The sequence below is a fragment of the Colletes latitarsis genome, chromosome 3 (assembly GCF_051014445.1).
Source record: "Colletes latitarsis isolate SP2378_abdomen chromosome 3, iyColLati1, whole genome shotgun sequence".
Taxonomy (NCBI): domain Eukaryota; kingdom Metazoa; phylum Arthropoda; class Insecta; order Hymenoptera; family Colletidae; genus Colletes; species Colletes latitarsis.
Window position 1 is genome coordinate 13,582,681 of NC_135136.1, and position 21,497 is coordinate 13,604,177.

Here is a 21,497-nt window from a genome sequence, read left to right on the forward strand (position 1 = left end):
TGGTACCACACTGAAATAGTCGATTAAACCTGGTCTTGATAAATATTTTAGAAGACAACGCATGTTAGATCTGGGTAATGTCTAGGATTTGCCCTAATCAGGCACATAATTTCGCATTTTCCACATACATGTTGAACAGATCCTGGGTTTCTTCTGGTTTGGATCACGTAGTAATGTGGTACCACACTGAAGCATTCAATTAAACCTGGTCTTGGTAAATATTTTAGAGGATAACGCATGTTAGGTCTGGGGTAGGTCTGGGATTTGCCCTCATCAGACACATACTTTCGCATTTTCCACATACATGTTGAACAGATCCTGGGTATTTTTCTGGTTTAGATCAGGTAGTAATGTGGTACCACACTGAAGCAGTCGATTAAACCTGGTTTCGATCAATATATTTGAGGATAACTAATGTTAGGTCTAGGTTAGGCCCCGGATTTGCCCTCATCAGGGTCATATTTCCGCGTTCTTCACATACATGTTGAACAGATCCTGGGCTTTTTCTGGATTGGATCAGGTAGTAATGTGGTACCACACTGAAACAGTCCATTAAACCCGGTTTCGATAAATATTTTAAAGGACAACGGAAGTTAGGTCTCGGATAGGTCTGGGATTTGCCCTGATCAGGCTCGCACTTTCGCATATTTCTCATACTCGGTGGCCAGATTCTGGGCTTTTTCTGGTTTGGATCCCGTAGTATTGTGGTACCACACAGAAACATTCAATTAAACCTGGTCTTGATAAATATTTTAGAGGATAACGCATGTTAGATCTGGGTTATGTCTAGGATTTGCCCAAATCAGGCTCATAAATTCGCATATTTCTCATACTTCATGGCTAGATACTGGGCTTTTTCAGGATTGGATCACGTAGTAATGTGGTACCACACTGAAACAGTAAATTAAACCTAGTTTCGATCAATATTTTAGAGGATAACGCATGTTCTGTCTAGGTTAGGCCTGGGATTTGCCCTCATCAGACACATACTTTCGCATTTTCCACATACATGTTGAACAGATCCTGGGTATTTTTCTGGTTTAGATCAGGTAGTAATGTGGTACCACACTGAAGCAGTCGATTAAACCTGGTTTCCATCAATATATTTGAGGATAACTAATGTTAGGTCTAGGTTAGGCCCCGGATTTGCCCTCATCAGGGTCATATTTCCGCGTTCTTCACATACATGTTGAACAGATCCTGGGCTTTTTCTGGATTGGATCAGGTAGTAATGTGGTACCACACTGAAACAGTCCATTAAACCCGGTTTCGATAAATATTTTAGAGGACAACGCAAGTTAGGTCTGGGATAGGTCTGGGATTTGCCCTGATCAGGCTCGCACTTTCGCATATTTCTCATACTCGGTGGCCAGATTCTGGGCTTTTTCTGGTTTGGATCCCGTAGTATTGTGGTACCACACTGAAACATTCAATTAATCCTGGTCTTGAAAAATATTTTAGAGGATAACGCATGTTAGATCTGGGTTATGTCTAGGATTTGTCCAAATCAGGCTCATAAAATCGCATATTTCTCATACTTCATGGCTAGATACTGGGCTTTTTCAGGATTGGATCACGTAGTAATGTGGTAGCACACTGAAACAGTCCATTAAACCCGGTTTCGATCAATATTTTAGTGGATAACGCAGGTTAGGTCTTGGTTAGGCCCGGGATTTGCCCTCATCAGGGTCATATTTCCGCGTTCTTCACATACTTGTTGAACAGATCCTGGGTATTTTTCTGGTTTGGATCACGTAGTAATGTGGTACCACACTGAAACAGTCGATTAAACCTGGTTTCGATCAGCATTTTTGAGGGTAACGCATGTTAGGTCTAGGTTAGGCCTGGGATTTTCCCTGATCAGCCACATACTTTCGCATTCTTCACATACTTGTTGAACGGATCCTGGGTTTTTTGTGGTTTGGATCACGTAGTAATGTGGTACCACACTGAAACATTCAATTAAACCTGGACTTGATAAATGTTTTAGAGGATAACGCATGTTGAGTCTGGGATAAGTCTGGGATTTGCCCTCATCAGGCTCATAGTTTCGCGTTTTTCACATACTTGCTGAACAGATCCTGGGTTTTTTCTGTTTTGGATCACGTAGTAATGTGGTACCACACTGAAACAGTCCATTAAACCTGGTTTCGATCAATATTTTAGAGGACAACGCAAGTTAGGTCTGGGATAGGTCTGGGATTTCCCCTGATCAGGTTCGCACTTTCGCATATTTCTCATACTCGGTGGCCAGATTCTGGGCTTTTTCTGGTTTGGATCCCGTAGTATTGTGGTACCACACTGAAACATTCAATTAAACCTGGTCTTGATAAATATTTTAGAGGATAACGCATGTTAGATCTGGGTTATGTCTAGGATTTGCCCAAATCAGGCTCATAAATTCGCATATTTCTCATACTTCGTGGCCAGATACAGGGCTTTTTCAGGATTGGATCAGGTAGTAATGTGGTACCACACTGAAACAGTAAATTAAACCTAGTTTCGATCAATATTTTAGAGGATAGGTCTGGGATTTGCCCTCATCAGGGTCATATTTTCGCATTTTTCACATACCTGTTGAACAGATCCCTGGCTTTTTCTGGTTTGGATCACGTAGAAATGTGGTACCACACTGAAACATTCAATTAATCCTGGTACTGATAAATATTTTTGAGGGTAACGCATGTTGGGTCTAGGTCAGGCCTGGGATTTTCCCTCATCAGACACATACTTTCGCACTCTTCACATACTTGTTGAACGGATCCTGGGTGTTTTCTGGTTTGGATCACGTAGTAATGTGGTAGCACACTGAAAAAGTCCATTATACCTGGTTGCGATCAATATTTTACAGGATAACGCATGTTCTGTCTAGGTTAGGCCTGGGATTTGCCCTCATCAGACACATACTTTCGCATTTTCCGCATACTTGTTGAACAGATCCTGGGTTTTTTCTGGTTTGGATCACGTAGTAATGTGGTAGCACACTGAAACAGTCCATTAAACCTGGTTTCGATCAATATCTTTGAGGATAACTCATGTTAGGTCTAGGTTAGGCCCGGGATTTGCCCTCATCAGGGTCATATTTCCGCGTTCTTCACATACTTGTTGAACAGATCCTGGGCTTTTTCTGGATTGGATCAGGTTGTAATGTGGTACCACACTGAAGCAGTCCATTAAACCTGGTTTCGATCAATATTTTAGAGGAGAACGCAAGTTAGGTCTGGGATAGGTCTGGGATTTGCCCTGATCAGGCTCGCACTTTCGCATATTTCTCGCACTCGGTGGCCAGATTTTGGGCTTTTTCTGGTTTGGATCCCGTAGTATTGTGGTACCACACTGAAACATTCAATTAAACCTGGTCTTGATAAATATTTTAGAGGATAACGCATGTTAGATCTGGGTTATGTCTAGGATTTGCCCAAATCAGGCTCATGAATTCGCATATTTCTCATACTTCATGGCTAGATACTGGGCTTTTTCAGGATTGGATCACGTAGTAATGTGGTACCACACTGAAACAGTAAATTAAACCTAGTTTCGATCAATATTTTAGAGGATAACGCAAGTTAGGTCTAGGTTAGGCCTGGGATTTTCCCTCATCAGACACATACTTTCGCATTCTTCACATACTTGTTGAACGGATCCTGGGGTTTTTCAGGTTTGGATCACGTAGTAATGTGGTAGCTCACTGAAACAGTCCATTAAACCTGGTTTCGATCAATATTTTAGAGGATAACGCATGTTCTCTCTAGGTTAGGCCTGGGATTTGCCCTCATCATACACATACTTTCGCATTCTCCACATACTTGTTGAACAGATCCTGGGTTCTTTCTGGTTTGGATCACGTAGTAATGTGGTAGCTCACTGAAACAGTCCATTAAACCTGGTTTCGATCAATATTTTAGAGGATAACGCATGTTCTATCTAGGTTAGGCCTGGGATTTGCCCTCATCAGACACATACTTTCGCATTCTCCACATACTTGTTGAACAGATCCTGGGTTCTTTCTGGTTTGGATCACGTAGTAATGTGGTAGCACACTGAAACAGTCCATTAAACCTGGTTTCGATCAATATTTTTGAGGATAACGCATGTTAGATCTTGGTTAGGCCTGGGATTTGCCCTCATCAGACACATACTTTCGCATTCTCCACATACTTGTTGAACAGATCCTAGGTATTCTTCTGGTTTGGATCACGTACTAATGTGGTACCACACTGAAACATTCCATTAAACCCGGTTTCGGTCAATATTTTAGTGGATAACGCAAGTTAGGTCTGGGATAGGTCTGGGATTTGCCCTCATCAGGGTCATATTTTCGCATTCTTCACATACTTGTTGAACAGATCCTGGGTATTTTTCTGGTTTGGATCAGGTAGTAATGTGGCACCACACTGAAACAGTCGATTAAACCTGGTTGCGATCAATATTTTTGAGGATAACGCATGTTAGGTCTAGGTTAGGCCCGGGATTTGCCCTCATCAGGCTCGTACTTTCGCATATTCCTCATGGTTCATGGCCGGATTCTGGGCTTTTTCTAGATTGGATCCTGTAGTATTGTGGTACCACACTGAAACATTCAATTAAACCTGGTCTTGATAAATATTTTAGAGGATAACGCATGTTAGATCTGGGTTATGTCTAGGATTTGCCCAAATCAGGCTCATAAATTCGCATATTTCTCATACTTCATGGCTAGATACTGGGCTTTTTCAGGATTGGATCACGTAGTAATGTGGTACCACACTGAAACAGTACATTTAACCTGGTTTCGATCAATATTTTAGAGGACAACGCAAGTTAGGTCTGCGATAGGTCTGGGAATTGCCATCATCAGGGTCATATTTTCGCGTTCTTCACATACTTGTTGAACGGATCCTGGGTGTTTTCTGGTTTGGATCACGTAGTAATGTGGTAGCACACTGAAAGAGTCCATTAAACCTGGTTGCGATCAATATTTTAGAGGATAACGCATGTTCCGTCTAGGTTAGGCCTGGGATTTGCCCTCATCAGACACATACTTTCGCATTTTCCGCATACTTGTTGAACAGATCCTGGGTTCTTTCTGGTTTGGATCACGTAGTAATGTGGTAGCACACTGAAACAGTCCATTAAACCTGGTTTCGATCAATATTTTTGAGGATAACGCATGTTAGATCTTGGTTAGGCCTGGGATTTGCCCTCATCAGACACATACTTTCGCATTCTCCACATACTTGTTGAACAGATCCTAGGTATTCTTCTGGTTTGGATCACGTACTAATGTGGTACCACACTGAAACATTCCATTAAACCCGGTTTCGGTCAATATTTTAGTGGATAACGCAAGTTAGGTCTGGGATAGGTCTGGGATTTGCCCTCATCAGGGTCATATTTTCGCATTCTTCACATACTTGTTGAACAGATCCTGGGTATTTTTCTGGTTTGGATCAGGTAGTAATGTGGCACCACACTGAAACAGTCGATTAAACCTGGTTGCGATCAATATTTTTGAGGATAACGCATGTTAGGTCTAGGTTAGGCCCGGGATTTGCCCTCATCAGGCTCGTACTTTCGCATATTCCTCATGGTTCATGGCCGGATTCTGGGCTTTTTCTAGATTGGATCCTGTAGTATTGTGGTACCACACTGAAACATTCAATTAAACCTGGTCTTGATAAATATTTTAGAGGATAACGCATGTTAGAACTGGGTTATGTCTAGGATTTGCCCAAATCAGGCTCATAAATTCGCATATTTCTCATACTTCATGGCTAGATACTGGGCTTTTTCAGGATTGGATCACGTAGTAATGTGGTACCACACTGAAACAGTACATTTAACCTGGTTTCGATCAATATTTTAGAGGACAACGCAAGTTAGGTCTGCGATAGGTCTGGGAATTGCCATCATCAGGGTCATATTTTCGCGTTCTTCACATACTTGTTGAACGGATCCTGGGTGTTTTCTGGTTTGGATCACGTAGTAATGTGGTAGCACACTGAAAGAGTCCATTAAACCTGGTTGCGATCATTATTTTAGAGGATAACGCATGTTCTGTCTAGGTTAGGCCTGGGATTTGCCCTCATCAGACACATACTTTCGCATTTTCCGCATACTTGTTGAACAGATCCTGGGTTTTTTCTGGTTTGGATCACGTAGTAATGTGGTAGCACACTGAAACAGTCCATTAAACCTGGTTTCGATCAATATCTTTGAGGATAACTCATGTTAGGTCTAGGTTAGGCCCGGGATTTGCCCTCATCAGGGTCATATTTCCGCGTTCTTCACATACTTGTTGAACAGATCCTGGGCTTTTTCTGGATTGGATCAGGTTGTAATGTGGTACCACACTGAAACAGTCCATTAAACCTGGTTTCGATCAATATTTTAGAGGAGAACGCAAGTTAGGTCTGGGATAGGTCTGGGATTTGCCCTGATCAGGCTCGCACTTTCGCATATTTCTCGCACTCGGTGGCCAGATTTTGGGCTTTTTCTGGTTTGGATCCCGTAGTATTGTGGTACCACACTGAAACATTCAATTAAACCTGGTCTTGATAAATATTTTAGAGGATAACGCATGTTAGATCTGGGTTATGTCTAGGATTTGCCCAAATCAGGCTCATGAATTCGCATATTTCTCATACTTCATGGCTAGATACTGGGCTTTTTCAGGATTGGATCACGTAGTAATGTGGTACCACACTGAAACAGTAAATTAAACCTAGTTTCGATCAATATTTTAGAGGATAACGCAAGTTAGGTATAGGTTAGGCCTGGGATTTTCCCTCATCAGACACATACTTTCGCATTCTTCACATACTTGTTGAACGGATCCTGGGGTTTTTCAGGTTTGGATCACGTAGTAATGTGGTAGCTCACTGAAACAGTCCATTAAACCTCGTTTCGATCAATATTTTAGAGGATAACGCATGTTCTCTCTAGGTTAGGCCTGGGATTTGCCCTCATCATACACATACTTTCGCATTCTCCACATACTTGTTGAACAGATCCTGGGTTCTTTCTGGTTTGGATCACGTAGTAATGTGGTAGCTCACTGAAACAGTCCATTAAACCTGGTTTCGATCAATATTTTAGAGGATAACGCATGTTCTATCTAGGTTAGGCCTGGGATTTGCCCTCATCAGACACATACTTTCGCATTCTCCACATACTTGTTGAACAGATCCTGGGTTCTTTCTGGTTTGGATCACGTAGTAATGTGGTAGCACACTGAAACAGTCCATTAAACCTGGTTTCGATCAATATTTTTGAGGATAACGCATGTTAGATCTTGGTTAGGCCTGGGATTTGCCCTCATCAGACACATACTTTCGCATTCTCCACATACTTGTTGAACAGATCCTAGGTATTCTTCTGGTTTGGATCACGTAGTAATGTGGTACCACACTGAAACATTCCATTAAACCCGGTTTCGGTCAATATTTTAGTGGATAACGCAAGTTAGGTCTGGGATAGGTCTGGGATTTGCCCTCATCAGGGTCATATTTTCGCATTCTTCACATACTCGTTGAACAGATCCTGGGTATTTTTCTGGTTTGGATCAGGTAGTAATGTGGCACCACACTGAAACAGTCGATTAAACCTGGTTTCGATCAATATTTTTGAGGATAACGCATGTTAGGTCTAGGTTAGGCCCGGGATTTGCCCTCATCAGGCTCGTACTTTCGCATATTCCTCATGGTTCATGGCCGGATTCTGGGCTTTTTCTAGATTGGATCCTGTAGTATTGTGGTACCACACTGAAACATTCAATTAAACCTGGTCTTGATAAATATTTTAGAGGATAACGCATGTTAGATCTGGGTTATGTCTAGGATTTGCCCAAATCAGGCTCATAAATTCGCATATTTCTCATACTTCATGGCTAGATACTGGGCTTTTTCAGGATTGGATCACGTAGTAATGTGGTACCACACTGAAACAGTACATTTAACCTGGTTTCGATCAATATTTTAGAGGACAACGCAAGTTAGGACTGCGATAGGTCTGGGAATTGCCATCATCAGGGTCATATTTTCGCGTTCTTCACATACTTGTTGAACAGATCCTGGGTATTTTTCTGGTTTGGATCAGGTAGTAACGTGGTACCACACTGAGGCAGTCGATTAAACCTGGTTTCGATCAATATTTTTGAGGATAACGCATGTTAGGTCTAGGTTAGGCCCGGGATTTGCCCTCACCAGGGTCATATTTCCGCGTTCTTCACATACTTGTTGAACAGATCCTGGGTATTTTTCTGGTTTGGATCACGCAGTAATGTGGTACCACACTGAAATAGTCGATTAAACCTGGTCTTGATAAATATTTTAGAAGATAACGCATGTTAGATCTGGGTAATGTCTAGGATTTGCCCTAATCAGGCACATAATTTCGCATTTTCCACATACATGTTTAACAGATCCTGGGTTTCTTCTGGTTTGGATCACGTAGTAATGTGGTACCACACTGAAGCATTCAATTAAACCTGGTCTTGGTAAATATTTTAGAGGATAACGCATGTTAGGTCTGGGGTAGGTCTGGGATTTGCTCTCATCAGGCTCGTACTTTCGCATATTTCTCATACTTGATGGCCAGATTCTGGGCTTTTTCTAGTTTGGATTCTGTAGTAATGTGGTGCCACACTGAGACAGTCCATTTAACCTGGTTTCTATCAATATTTTAGAGGATAACACATGTTATGTCTAGGTTAGGCCTGGGATTTACTCTCATCAGGCTCGTACTTTCGCATATTTCTCATAATTCATGGCCAGATTCTGGGCTTTTTCTGGATTGGATCAGGTAGTAATGTGGTACCACACTGAGACAGTCCATTAAACCTGGTTTCGATCAATATTTTAAAGGACAACGGAAGTTAGGTCTCGGATAGGTCTGGGATTTGCCCTGATCAGGCTCGCACTTTCGCATATTTCTCATACTCGGTGGCCAGATTCTGGGCTTTTTCTGGTTTGGATCCCGTAGTATTGTGGTACCACACAGAAACATTCAATTAAACCTGGTCTTGATAAATATTTTAGAGGATAACGCATGTTAGATCTGGGTTATGTCTAGGATTTGCCCAAATCAGGCTCATAAATTCGCATATTTCTCATACTTCATGGCTAGATACTGGGCTTTTTCAGGATTGGATCACGTAGTAATGTGGTACCACACTGAAACAGTAAATTAAACCTAGTTTCGATCAATATTTTAGAGGATAACGCATGTTCTGTCTAGGTTAGGCCTGGGATTTGCCCTCATCAGACACATACTTTCGCATTTTCCACATACATGTTGAACAGATCCTGGGTATTTTTCTGGTTTAGATCAGGTAGTAATGTGGTACCACACTGAAGCAGTCGATTAAACCTGGTTTCGATGAATATTTTAGTGGATAACGCAAGTTAGGTCTGGGATAGGTCTGGGATTTGCCCTCATCAGGGTCATATTTTCGCGTTCTTCACATACTTGTTGAACAGATCCTGGGTATTTTTCTGGTTTGGATCAGGCAGTAATGTGGCACCACACTTAAACAGTCGATTAAACCTGGTTTCGATCAATATTTTTGAGGATAACGCATGTTAGGTCTAGGTTAGGCCCGGGATTTGCCCTCATCAGGGTCATATTTCCGCGTTCTTCACATACTTGTTGAACAGATCCTGGGTATTTTTCTGGTTTGGATCACGTAGTAATGTGGTACCACACTGAAACAGTCGATTAAACCTGGTTTCGATCAGTATTTTTGAGGGTAACGCATGTTAGGTCTAGGTTAGGCCTGGGATTTTCCCTGATCAGCCACATACTTTCGCATGCTTCACATACTTGTTGAACGGATCCTGGGTTTTTTGTGGTTTGGATCACGTAGTAATGTGGTACCACACTGAAACATTCAATTAAACCTGGACTTGATAAATGTTTTAGAGGATAACGCATGTTGAGTCTGGGATAAGTCTGGGATTTGCCCTCATCAGGCTCATAGTTTCGCGTTTTTCACATACTTGCTGAACAGATCCTGGGTTTTTTCTGTTTTGGATCACGTAGTAATGTGGTACCACACTGAAACAGTCCATTAAACCTGGTTTCGATCAATATTTTAGAGAATAACGCATGTTAGGTCATGGTTAGGTCTGGGATTTGCTCTCATCAGGCTCGTACTTTCGCATATTCCTCATGGTTCATGGCCAGATTCTGGGCTTTTTCTGGATTGGATCAGGTAGTAATGTGGTACCACACTGAAACAGTCCATTAAACCTGGTTTCGATCAATATTTTAGAGGACAACGCAAGTTAGGTCTGGGATAGGTCTGGGATTTGCCCTGATCAGGTTCGCACTTTCGCATATTTCTCATACTCGGTGGCCAGATTCTGGGCTTTTTCTGGTTTGGATCCCGTAGTATTGTGGTACCACACTGAAACATTCAATTAAACCTGGTCTTGATAAATATTTTAGAGGATAACGCATGTTAGATCTGGGTTATGTCTAGGATTTGCCCAAATCAGGCTCATAAATTCGCATATTTCTCATACTTCATGGCCAGATATAGGGCTTTTTCAGGATTGGATCAGGTAGTAATGTGGTACCACACTGAAACAGTAAATTAAACCTAGTTTCGATCAATATTTTAGAGGATAGGTCTGGGATTTGCCCTCATCAGGGTCATATTTTCGCATTTTTCACATACCTGTTGAACAGATCCCTGGCTTTTTCTGGTTTGGATCACGTAGAAATGTGGTACCACACTGAAACATTCAATTAATCCTGGTACTGATAAATATTTTTGAGGGTAACGCATGTTGGGTCTAGGTCAGGCCTGGGATTTTCCCTCATCAGACACATACTTTCGCACTCTTCACATACTTGTTGAACGGATCCTGGGTGTTTTCTGGTTTGGATCACGTAGTAATGTGGTAGCACACTGAAAAAGTCCATTATACCTGGTTGCGATCAATATTTTACAGGATAACGCATGTTCTGTCTAGGTTAGGCCTGGGATTTGCCCTCATCAGACACATACTTTCGCATTTTCCGCATACTTGTTGAACAGATCCTGGGTTTCTTCTGGTTTGGATCACGTAGTAATGTGGTACCACACTGAAACATTCAATTAAACCTGGTTTCCATCAATATTTTAGAGGATAACGCATGTTATGTCTAGGTTAGGCCTGCGATTTGCTCTCATCAGGCTCGTACTTTCGCATATTTCTCATAATTAATGGCCAGATTCTGGGCTTTTTCTGGATTGGATCAGGTAGTAATGTGGTACCACACTGAGACAGTCCAGTAAACCTGGTTTCGATCAATATCTTAGAGGACAACGGAAGTTAGGTCTCGGATAGGTCTGGGATTTGCCCTGATCAGGCTCGCACTTTCGCATATTTCTCATACTCGGTGGCCAGGTTCTGGGCTTTTTCTGGTTTGGATCCCGTAGTATTGTGGTACCACACTGAAACATTCAATTAAACCTGGTCTTGATAAATATTTTAGAGGATAACGCAAGTTAGATCTGGGTTATGTCTAGGATTTGTCCAAATCAGGCTCATAAATTCGCATATTACTCATACTTCATGGCTAGATACTGGGCTTTTTCAGGATTGGATCACGTAGTAATGTGGTACCACACTTAAACAGTAAATTAAACCTAGTTTCGATCAATGTTTTAGAGGATAACGCAAGTTAGGTCTGGGATAGGTCTGGCATTTGCCCTCATCAGGGTCATATTATCGCAATTTTCACATACTTGTTGAACAGATCCCTTGCTTTTTCTGGTTTGGATCACGTAGAAATGTGGTACCACACTGAAACATTCAATTAAACCTGGTACTGATAAATATTTTTGAGGGTAACGCATGTTCTGTCTAGGTTAGGCCTGGGATTTGCACTCATCAGACACATACTTACGCATTTTCCACATACTTGTTGAACAGATCCTGGGTTCTTTCTGGTTTGGATCACGTAGTAATGTGGTAGCACACTGAAACAGTCCATTAAACCTGGTTTCGATCAATATTTTTGAGGATAACGCATGTTAGATCTTGGTTAGGCCTGGGATTTGCCCTCATCAGACACATACTTTCGCATTCTCCACATACTTGTTGAACAGATCCTGGGTATTCTTCTGGTTTGGATCACGTAGTAATGTGGTACCATACTGAAACAGTCCATTAAACCCGGTTTCGATCAATATTTTACTGGATAACGCAGGTTAGGTCTGGGATAGGTCTGGGATTTGCCCTCATCAGGGTCATATTTTCGCGTTCTTCACATACTTGTTGAACAGATCCTGGGTATTTTTCTGGTTTGGATCAGGCAGTAATGTGGCACCTCACTTAAACAGTCGATTGAACCTGGTTTCGATCAATATTTTTGAGGATAACGCATGTTAGGTCTTTGTTAGGCCCGAGATTTGCCCTCATCAGGGTCATATTTCCGCGTTCTTCACATACTTGTTGAACAGATCTTGGGTATTTTTCTGGTTTGGATCACGTAGTAATGTGGTACCTCACTGAAACAGTCGATTAAACCTGGTTTCGATCAGTATTTTTGAGGGTAACGCATGTTAGGTCTAGGTTAGGCCTGGGATTTTCCCTGATCAGCCACATACTTTCGCATTCTTCACATACTTGTTGAACGGATCCTGGGTTTTTTGTGGTTTGGATCACGTAGTAATGTGGTACCACACTGAAACATTCAATTAAACCTGGACTTGATAAATGTTTTAGAGGATAACGCATGTTGAGTCTGGGATAAGTCTGGGATTTGCCCTCATCAGGCTCATAGTTTCGCGTTTTTCACATACTTGCTGAACAGATCCTGGGTTTTTTCTGTTTTGGATCACGTAGTATTGTGGTACCACACTGAAACATTCAATTAAACCTGGTCTTGATAAATATTTTAGAGGATAACGCATGTTAGATCTGGGTTATGTCTAGGATTTGCCCAAATCAGGCTCATAAATTCGCATATTTCTCATACTTCATGGCCAGATACTGGGCTTTTTCAGGATTGGATCAGGTAGTAATGTGGTACCACACTGAAACAGTAAATTAAACCTAGTTTCGATCAATATTTTAGAGGATAGGTCTGGGATTTGCCCTCATCAGGGTCATATTTTCGCATTTTTCACATACCTGTTGAACAGATCCCTGCTTTTTCTGGTTTGGATCACGTAGAAATGTGGTACCACACTGAAACATTCAATTAAACCTGGTACTGATAAATATTTTTGAGGGTAACGCATGTTAGGTCTAGGTCAGGCCTGGGATTTTCCCTCATCAGACACATACTTTCGCACTCTTCACATACTTGTTGAACGGATCCTGGGTGTTTTCTGGTTTGGATCACGTAGTAATGTGGTAGCACACTGAAAGAGTCCATTAAACCTGGTTGCGATCAATATTTTAGAGGATAACGCATGTTCTGTCTAGGTTAGGCCTGGGATTTGCCCTCATCAGACACATACTTTCGCATTTTCCGCATACTTGTTGAACAGATCCTGGGTTTTTTCTGGTTTGGATCACGTAGTAATGTGGTAGCACACTGAAACAGTCCATTAAACCTGGTTTCGATCAATATCTTTGAGGATAACTCATGTTAGGTCTAGGTTAGGCCCGGGATTTGCCCTCATCAGGGTCATATTTCCGCGTTCTTCACATACTTGTTGAACAGATCCTGGGCTTTTTCTGGATTGGATCAGGTTGTAATGTGGTACCACACTGAAACAGTCCATTAAACCTGGTTTCGATCAATATTTTAGAGGAGAACGCAAGTTAGGTCTGGGATAGGTCTGGGATTTGCCCTGATCAGGCTCGCACTCGGTGGCCAGATTTTGGGCTTTTTCTGGTTTGGATCCCGTAGTATTGTGGTACCACACTGAAACATTCAATTAAACCTGGTCTTGATAAATATTTTAGAGGATAACGCATGTTAGATCTGGGTTATGTCTAGGATTTGCCCAAATCAGGCTCATGAATTCGCATATTTCTCATACTTCATGGCTAGATACTGGGCTTTTTCAGGATTGGATCACGTAGTAATGTGGTACCACACTGAAACAGTAAATTAAACCTAGTTTCGATCAATATTTTAGAGGATAACGCAAGTTAGGTATAGGTTAGGCCTGGGATTTTCCCTCATCAGACACATACTTTCGCATTCTTCACATACTTGTTGAACGGATCCTGGGGTTTTTCAGGTTTGGATCACGTAGTAATGTGGTAGCTCACTGAAACAGTCCATTAAACCTGGTTTCGATCAATATTTTAGAGGATAACGCATGTTCTCTCTAGGTTAGGCCTGGGATTTGCCCTCATCATACACATACTTTCGCATTCTCCACATACTTGTTGAACAGATCCTGGGTTCTTTCTGGTTTGGATCACGTAGTAATGTGGTAGCTCACTGAAACAGTCCATTAAACCTGGTTTCGATCAATATTTTAGAGGATAACGCATGTTCTATCTAGGTTAGGCCTGGGATTTGCCCTCATCAGACACATACTTTCGCATTCTCCACATACTTGTTGAACAGATCCTGGGTTCTTTCTGGTTTGGATCACGTAGTAATGTGGTAGCACACTGAAACAGTCCATTAAACCTGGTTTCGATCAATATTTTTGAGGATAACGCATGTTAGATCTTGGTTAGGCCTGGGATTTGCCCTCATCAGACACATACTTTCGCATTCTCCACATACTTGTTGAACAGATCCTAGGTATTCTTCTGGTTTGGATCACGTACTAATGTGGTACCACACTGAAACATTCCATTAAACCCGGTTTCGGTCAATATTTTAGTGGATAACGCAAGTTAGGTCTGGGATAGGTCTGGGATTTGCCCTCATCAGGGTCATATTTTCGCATTCTTCACATACTTGTTGAACAGATCCTGGGTATTTTTCTGGTTTGGATCAGGTAGTAATGTGGCACCACACTGAAACAGTCGATTAAACCTGGTTGCGATCAATATTTTTGAGGATAACGCATGTTAGGTCTAGGTTAGGCCCGGGATTTGCCCTCATCAGGCTCGTACTTTCGCATATTCCTCATGGTTCATGGCCGGATTCTGGGCTTTTTCTAGATTGGATCCTGTAGTATTGTGGTACCACACTGAAACATTCAATTAAACCTGGTCTTGATAAATATTTTAGAGGATAACGCATGTTAGATCTGGGTTATGTCTAGGATTTGCCCAAATCAGGCTCATAAATTCGCATATTTCTCATACTTCATGGCTAGATACTGGGCTTTTTCAGGATTGGATCACGTAGTAATGTGGTACCACACTGAAACAGTACATTTAACCTGGTTTCGATCAATATTTTAGAGGACAACGCAAGTTAGGTCTGCGATAGGTCTGGGAATTGCCATCATCAGGGTCATATTTTCGCGTTCTTCACATACTTGTTGAACGGATCCTGGGTGTTTTCTGGTTTGGATCACGTAGTAATGTGGTAGCACACTGAAAGAGTCCATTAAACCTGGTTGCGATCATTATTTTAGAGGATAACGCATGTTCTGTCTAGGTTAGGCCTGGGATTTGCCCTCATCAGACACATACTTTCGCATTTTCCGCATACTTGTTGAACAGATCCTGGGTTTTTTCTGGTTTGGATCACGTAGTAATGTGGTAGCACACTGAAACAGTCCATTAAACCTGGTTTCGATCAATATCTTTGAGGATAACTCATGTTAGGTCTAGGTTAGGCCCGGGATTTGCCCTCATCAGGGTCATATTTCCGCGTTCTTCACATACTTGTTGAACAGATCCTGGGCTTTTTCTGGATTGGATCAGGTTGTAATGTGGTACCACACTGAAACAGTCCATTAAACCTGGTTTCGATCAATATTTTAGAGGAGAACGCAAGTTAGGTCTGGGATAGGTCTGGGATTTGCCCTGATCAGGCTCGCACTTTCGCATATTTCTCGCACTCGGTGGCCAGATTTTGGGCTTTTTCTGGTTTGGATCCCGTAGTATTGTGGTACCACACTGAAACATTCAATTAAACCTGGTCTTGATAAATATTTTAGAGGATAACGCATGTTAGATCTGGGTTATGTCTAGGATTTGCCCAAATCAGGCTCATGAATTCGCATATTTCTCATACTTCATGGCTAGATACTGGGCTTTTTCAGGATTGGATCACGTAGTAATGTGGTACCACACTGAAACAGTAAATTAAACCTAGTTTCGATCAATATTTTAGAGGATAACGCAAGTTAGGTATAGGTTAGGCCTGGGATTTTCCCTCATCAGACACATACTTTCGCATTCTTCACATACTTGTTGAACGGATCCTGGGGTTTTTCAGGTTTGGATCACGTAGTAATGTGGTAGCTCACTGAAACAGTCCATTAAACCTCGTTTCGATCAATATTTTAGAGGATAACGCATGTTCTCTCTAGGTTAGGCCTGGGATTTGCCCTCATCATACACATACTTTCGCATTCTCCACATACTTGTTGAACAGATCCTGGGTTCTTTCTGGTTTGGATCACGTAGTAATGTGGTAGCTCACTGAAACAGTCCATTAAACCTGGTTTCGATCAATATTTTAGAGGATAACGCATGTTCTATCTAGGTTAGGCCTGGGATTTGCCCTCATCAGACACATACTTTCGCATTCTCCACATACTTGTTGAACAGATCCTGGGTTCTTTCTGGTTTGGATCACGTAGTAATGTGGTAGCACACTGAAACAGTCCATTAAACCTGGTTTCGATCAATATTTTTGAGGATAACGCATGTTAGATCTTGGTTAGGCCTGGGATTTGCCCTCATCAGGCACATACTTTCGCATTCTCCACATACTTGTTGAACAGATCCTAGGTATTCTTCTGGTTTGGATCACGTAGTAATGTGGTACCACACTGAAACATTCCATTAAACCCGGTTTCGGTCAATATTTTAGTGGATAACGCAAGTTAGGTCTGGGATAGGTCTGGGATTTGCCCTCATCAGGGTCATATTTTCGCATTCTTCACATACTCGTTGAACAGATCCTGGGTATTTTTCTGGTTTGGATCAGGTAGCAATGTGGCACCACACTGAAACAGTCGATTAAACCTGGTTTCGATCAATATTTTTGAGGATAACGCATGTTAGGTCTAGGTTAGGCCCGGGATTTGCCCTCATCAGGCTCGTACTTTCGCATATTCCTCATGGTTCATGGCCGGATTCTGGGCTTTTTCTAGATTGGATCCTGTAGTATTGTGGTACCACACTGAAACATTCAATTAAACCTGGTCTTGATAAATATTTTAGAGGATAACGCATGTTAGATCTGGGTTATGTCTAGGATTTGCCCAAATCAGGCTCATAAATTCGCATATTTCTCATACTTCATGGCTAGATACTGGGCTTTTTCAGGATTGGATCACGTAGTAATGTGGTACCACACTGAAACAGTACATTTAACCTGGTTTCGATCAATATTTTAGAGGACAACGCAAGTTAGGACTGCGATAGGTCTGGGAATTGCCATCATCAGGGTCATATTTTCGCGTTCTTCACATACTTGTTGAACAGATCCTGGGTATTTTTCTGGTTTGGATCAGGTAGTAACGTGGTACCACACTGAAGCAGTCGATTAAACCTGGTTTCGATCAATATTTTTGAGGATAACGCATGTTAGGTCTAGGTTAGGCCCGGGATTTGCCCTCACCAGGGTCATATTTCCGCGTTCTTCACATACTTGTTGAACAGATCCTGGGTATTTTTCTGGTTTGGATCACGCAGTAATGTGGTACCACACTGAAATAGTCGATTAAACCTGGTCTTGATAAATATTTTAGAAGATAACGCATGTTAGATCTGGGTAATGTCTAGGATTTGCCCTAATCAGGCACATAATTTCGCATTTTCCACATACATGTTTAACAGATCCTGGGTTTCTTCTGGTTTGGATCACGTAGTAATGTGGTACCACACTGAAGCATTCAATTAAACCTGGTCTTGGTAAATATTTTAGAGGATAACGCATGTTAGGTCTGGGGTAGGTCTGGGATTTGCTCTCATCAGGCTCGTACTTTCGCATATTTCTCATACTTGATGGCCAGATTCTGGGCTTTTTCTAGTTTGGATTCTGTAGTAATGTGGTGCCACACTGAGACAGTCCATTTAACCTGGTTTCTATCAATATTTTAGAGGATAACACATGTTATGTCTAGGTTAGGCCTGGGATTTACTCTCATCAGGCTCGTACTTTCGCATATTTCTCATAATTCATGGCCAGATTCTGGGCTTTTTCTGGATTGGATCAGGTAGTAATGTGGTACCACACTGAGACAGTCCATTAAACCTGGTTTCGATCAATATTTTAAAGGACAACGGAAGTTAGGTCTCGGATAGGTCTGGGATTTGCCCTGATCAGGCTCGCACTTTCGCATATTTCTCATACTCGGTGGCCAGATTCTGGGCTTTTTCTGGTTTGGATCCCGTAGTATTGTGGTACCACACAGAAACATTCAATTAAACCTGGTCTTGATAAATATTTTAGAGGATAACGCATGTTAGATCTGGGTTATGTCTAGGATTTGCCCAAATCAGGCTCATAAATTCGCATATTTCTCATACTTCATGGCTAGATACTGGGCTTTTTCAGGATTGGATCACGTAGTAATGTGGTACCACACTGAAACAGTAAATTAAACCTAGTTTCGATCAATATTTTAGAGGATAACGCATGTTCTGTCTAGGTTAGGCCTGGGATTTGCCCTCATCAGACACATACTTTCGCATTTTCCACATACATGTTGAACAGATCCTGGGTATTTTTCTGGTTTAGATCAGGTAGTAATGTGGTACCACACTGAAGCAGTCGATTAAACCTGGTTTCGATGAATATTTTAGTGGATAACGCAAGTTAGGTCTGGGATAGGTCTGGGATTTGCCCTCATCAGGGTCATATTTTCGCGTTCTTCACATACTTGTTGAACAGATCCTGGGTATTTTTCTGGTTTGGATCAGGCAGTAATGTGGCACCACACTTAAACAGTCGATTAAACCTGGTTTCGATCAATATTTTTGAGGATAACGCATGTTAGGTCTAGGTTAGGCCCGGGATTTGCCCTCATCAGGGTCATATTTCCGCGTTCTTCACATACTTGTTGAACAGATCCTGGGTATTTTTCTGGTTTGGATCACGTAGTAATGTGGTACCACACTGAAACAGTCGATTAAACCTGGTTTCGATCAGTATTTTTGAGGGTAACGCATGTTAGGTCTAGGTTAGGCCTGGGATTTTCCCTGATCAGCCACATACTTTCGCATGCTTCACATACTTGTTGAACGGATCCTGGGTTTTTTGTGGTTTGGATCACGTAGTAATGTGGTACCACACTGAAACATTCAATTAAACCTGGACTTGATAAATGTTTTAGAGGATAACGCATGTTGAGTCTGGGATAAGTCTGGGATTTGCCCTCATCAGGCTCATAGTTTCGCGTTTTTCACATACTTGCTGAACAGATCCTGGGCTTTTTCTGTTTTGGATCACGTAGTATTGTGGTACCACACTGAAACATTCAATTAAACCTGGTCTTGATAAATATTTTAGAGGATAACGCATGTTAGATCTGGGTTATGTCTAGGATTTGCCCAAATCAGGCTCATAAATTCGCATATTTCTCATACTTCATGGCCAGATATAGGGCTTTTTCAGGATTGGATCAGGTAGTAATGTGGTACCACACTGAAACAGTAAATTAAACCTAGTTTCGATCAATATTTTAGAGGATAGGTCTGGGATTTGCCCTCATCAGGGTCATATTTTCGCATTTTTCACATACCTGTTGAACAGATCCCTGGCTTTTTCTGGTTTGGATCACGTAGAAATGTGGTACCACACTGAAACATTCAATTAATCCTGGTACTGATAAATATTTTTGAGGGTAACGCATGTTGGGTCTAGGTCAGGCCTGGGATTTTCCCTCATCAGACACATACTTTCGCACTCTTCACATACTTGTTGAACGGATCCTGGGTGTTTTCTGGTTTGGATCACGTAGTAATGTGGTAGCACACTGAAAAAGTCCATTATACCTGGTTGCGATCAATATTTTACAGGATAACGCATGTTCTGTCTAGGTTAGGCCTGGGATTTGCCCTCATCAGACACATACTTTCGCATTTTCCGCATACTTGTTGAACAGATCCTGGGTTTCTTCTGGTTTGGATCACGTAGTAATGTGGTACCACACTGAAACATTCAATTAAACCTGGTTTCCATCAATATTTTAGAGGATAACGCATGTTATGTCTAGGTTAGGCCTGCGATTTGCTCTCATCAGGCTCGTACTTTCGCATATTTCTCATAATTAATGGCCAGATTCTGGGCTTTTTCTGGATTGGATCAGGTAGTAATGTGGTACCACACTGAGACAGTCCAGTAAACCTGGTTTCGATCAATATCTTAGAGGACAACGGAAGTTAGGTCTCGGATAGGTCTGGGATTTGCCCTGATCAGGCTCGCACTTTCGCATATTTCTCATACTCGGTGGCCAGGTTCTGGGCTTTTTCTGGTTTGGATCCCGTAGTATTGTGGTACCACACTGAAACATTCAATTAAACCTGGTCTTGATAAATATTTTAGAGGATAACGCAAGTTAGATCTGGGTTATGTCTAGGATTTGTCCAAATCAGGCTCATAAATTCGCATATTACTCATACTTCATGGCTAGATACTGGGCTTTTTCAGGATTGGATCACGTAGTAATGTGGTACCACACTTAAACAGTAAATTAAACCTAGTTTCGATCAATGTTTTAGAGGATAACGCAAGTTAGGTCTGGGATAGGTCTGGCATTTGCCCTCATCAGGGTCATATTATCGCAATTTTCACATACTTGTTGAACAGATCCCTTGCTTTTTCTGGTTTGGATCACGTAGAAATGTGGTACCACACTGAAACATTCAATTAAACCTGGTACTGATAAATATTTTTGAGGGTAACGCATGTTCTGTCTAGGTTAGGCCTGGGATTTGCACTCATCAGACACATACTTACGCATTTTCCACATACTTGTTGAACAGATCCTGGGTTCTTTCTGGTTTGGATCACGTAGTAATGTGGTAGCACACTGAAACAGTCCATTAAACCTGGTTTCGATCAATATTTTTGAGGATAACGCATGTTAGATCTTGGTTAGGCCTGGGATTTGCCCTCATCAGACACATACTTTCGCATTCTCCACATACTTGTTGAACAGATCCTGGGTATTCTTCTGGTTTGGATCACGTAGTAATGTGGTACCATACTGAAACAGTCCATTAAACCCGGTTTCGATCAATATTTTACTGGATAACGCAGGTTAGGTCTGGGATAGGTCTGGGATTTGCCCTCATCAGGGTCATATTTTCGCGTTCTTCACATACTTGTTGAACAGATCCTGGGTATTTTTCTGGTTTGGATCAGGCAGTAATGTGGCACCTCACTTAAACAGTCGATTAAACCTGGTTTCGATCAATATTTTTGAGGATAACGCATGTTAGGTCTTTGTTAGGCCCGAGATTTGCCCTCATCAG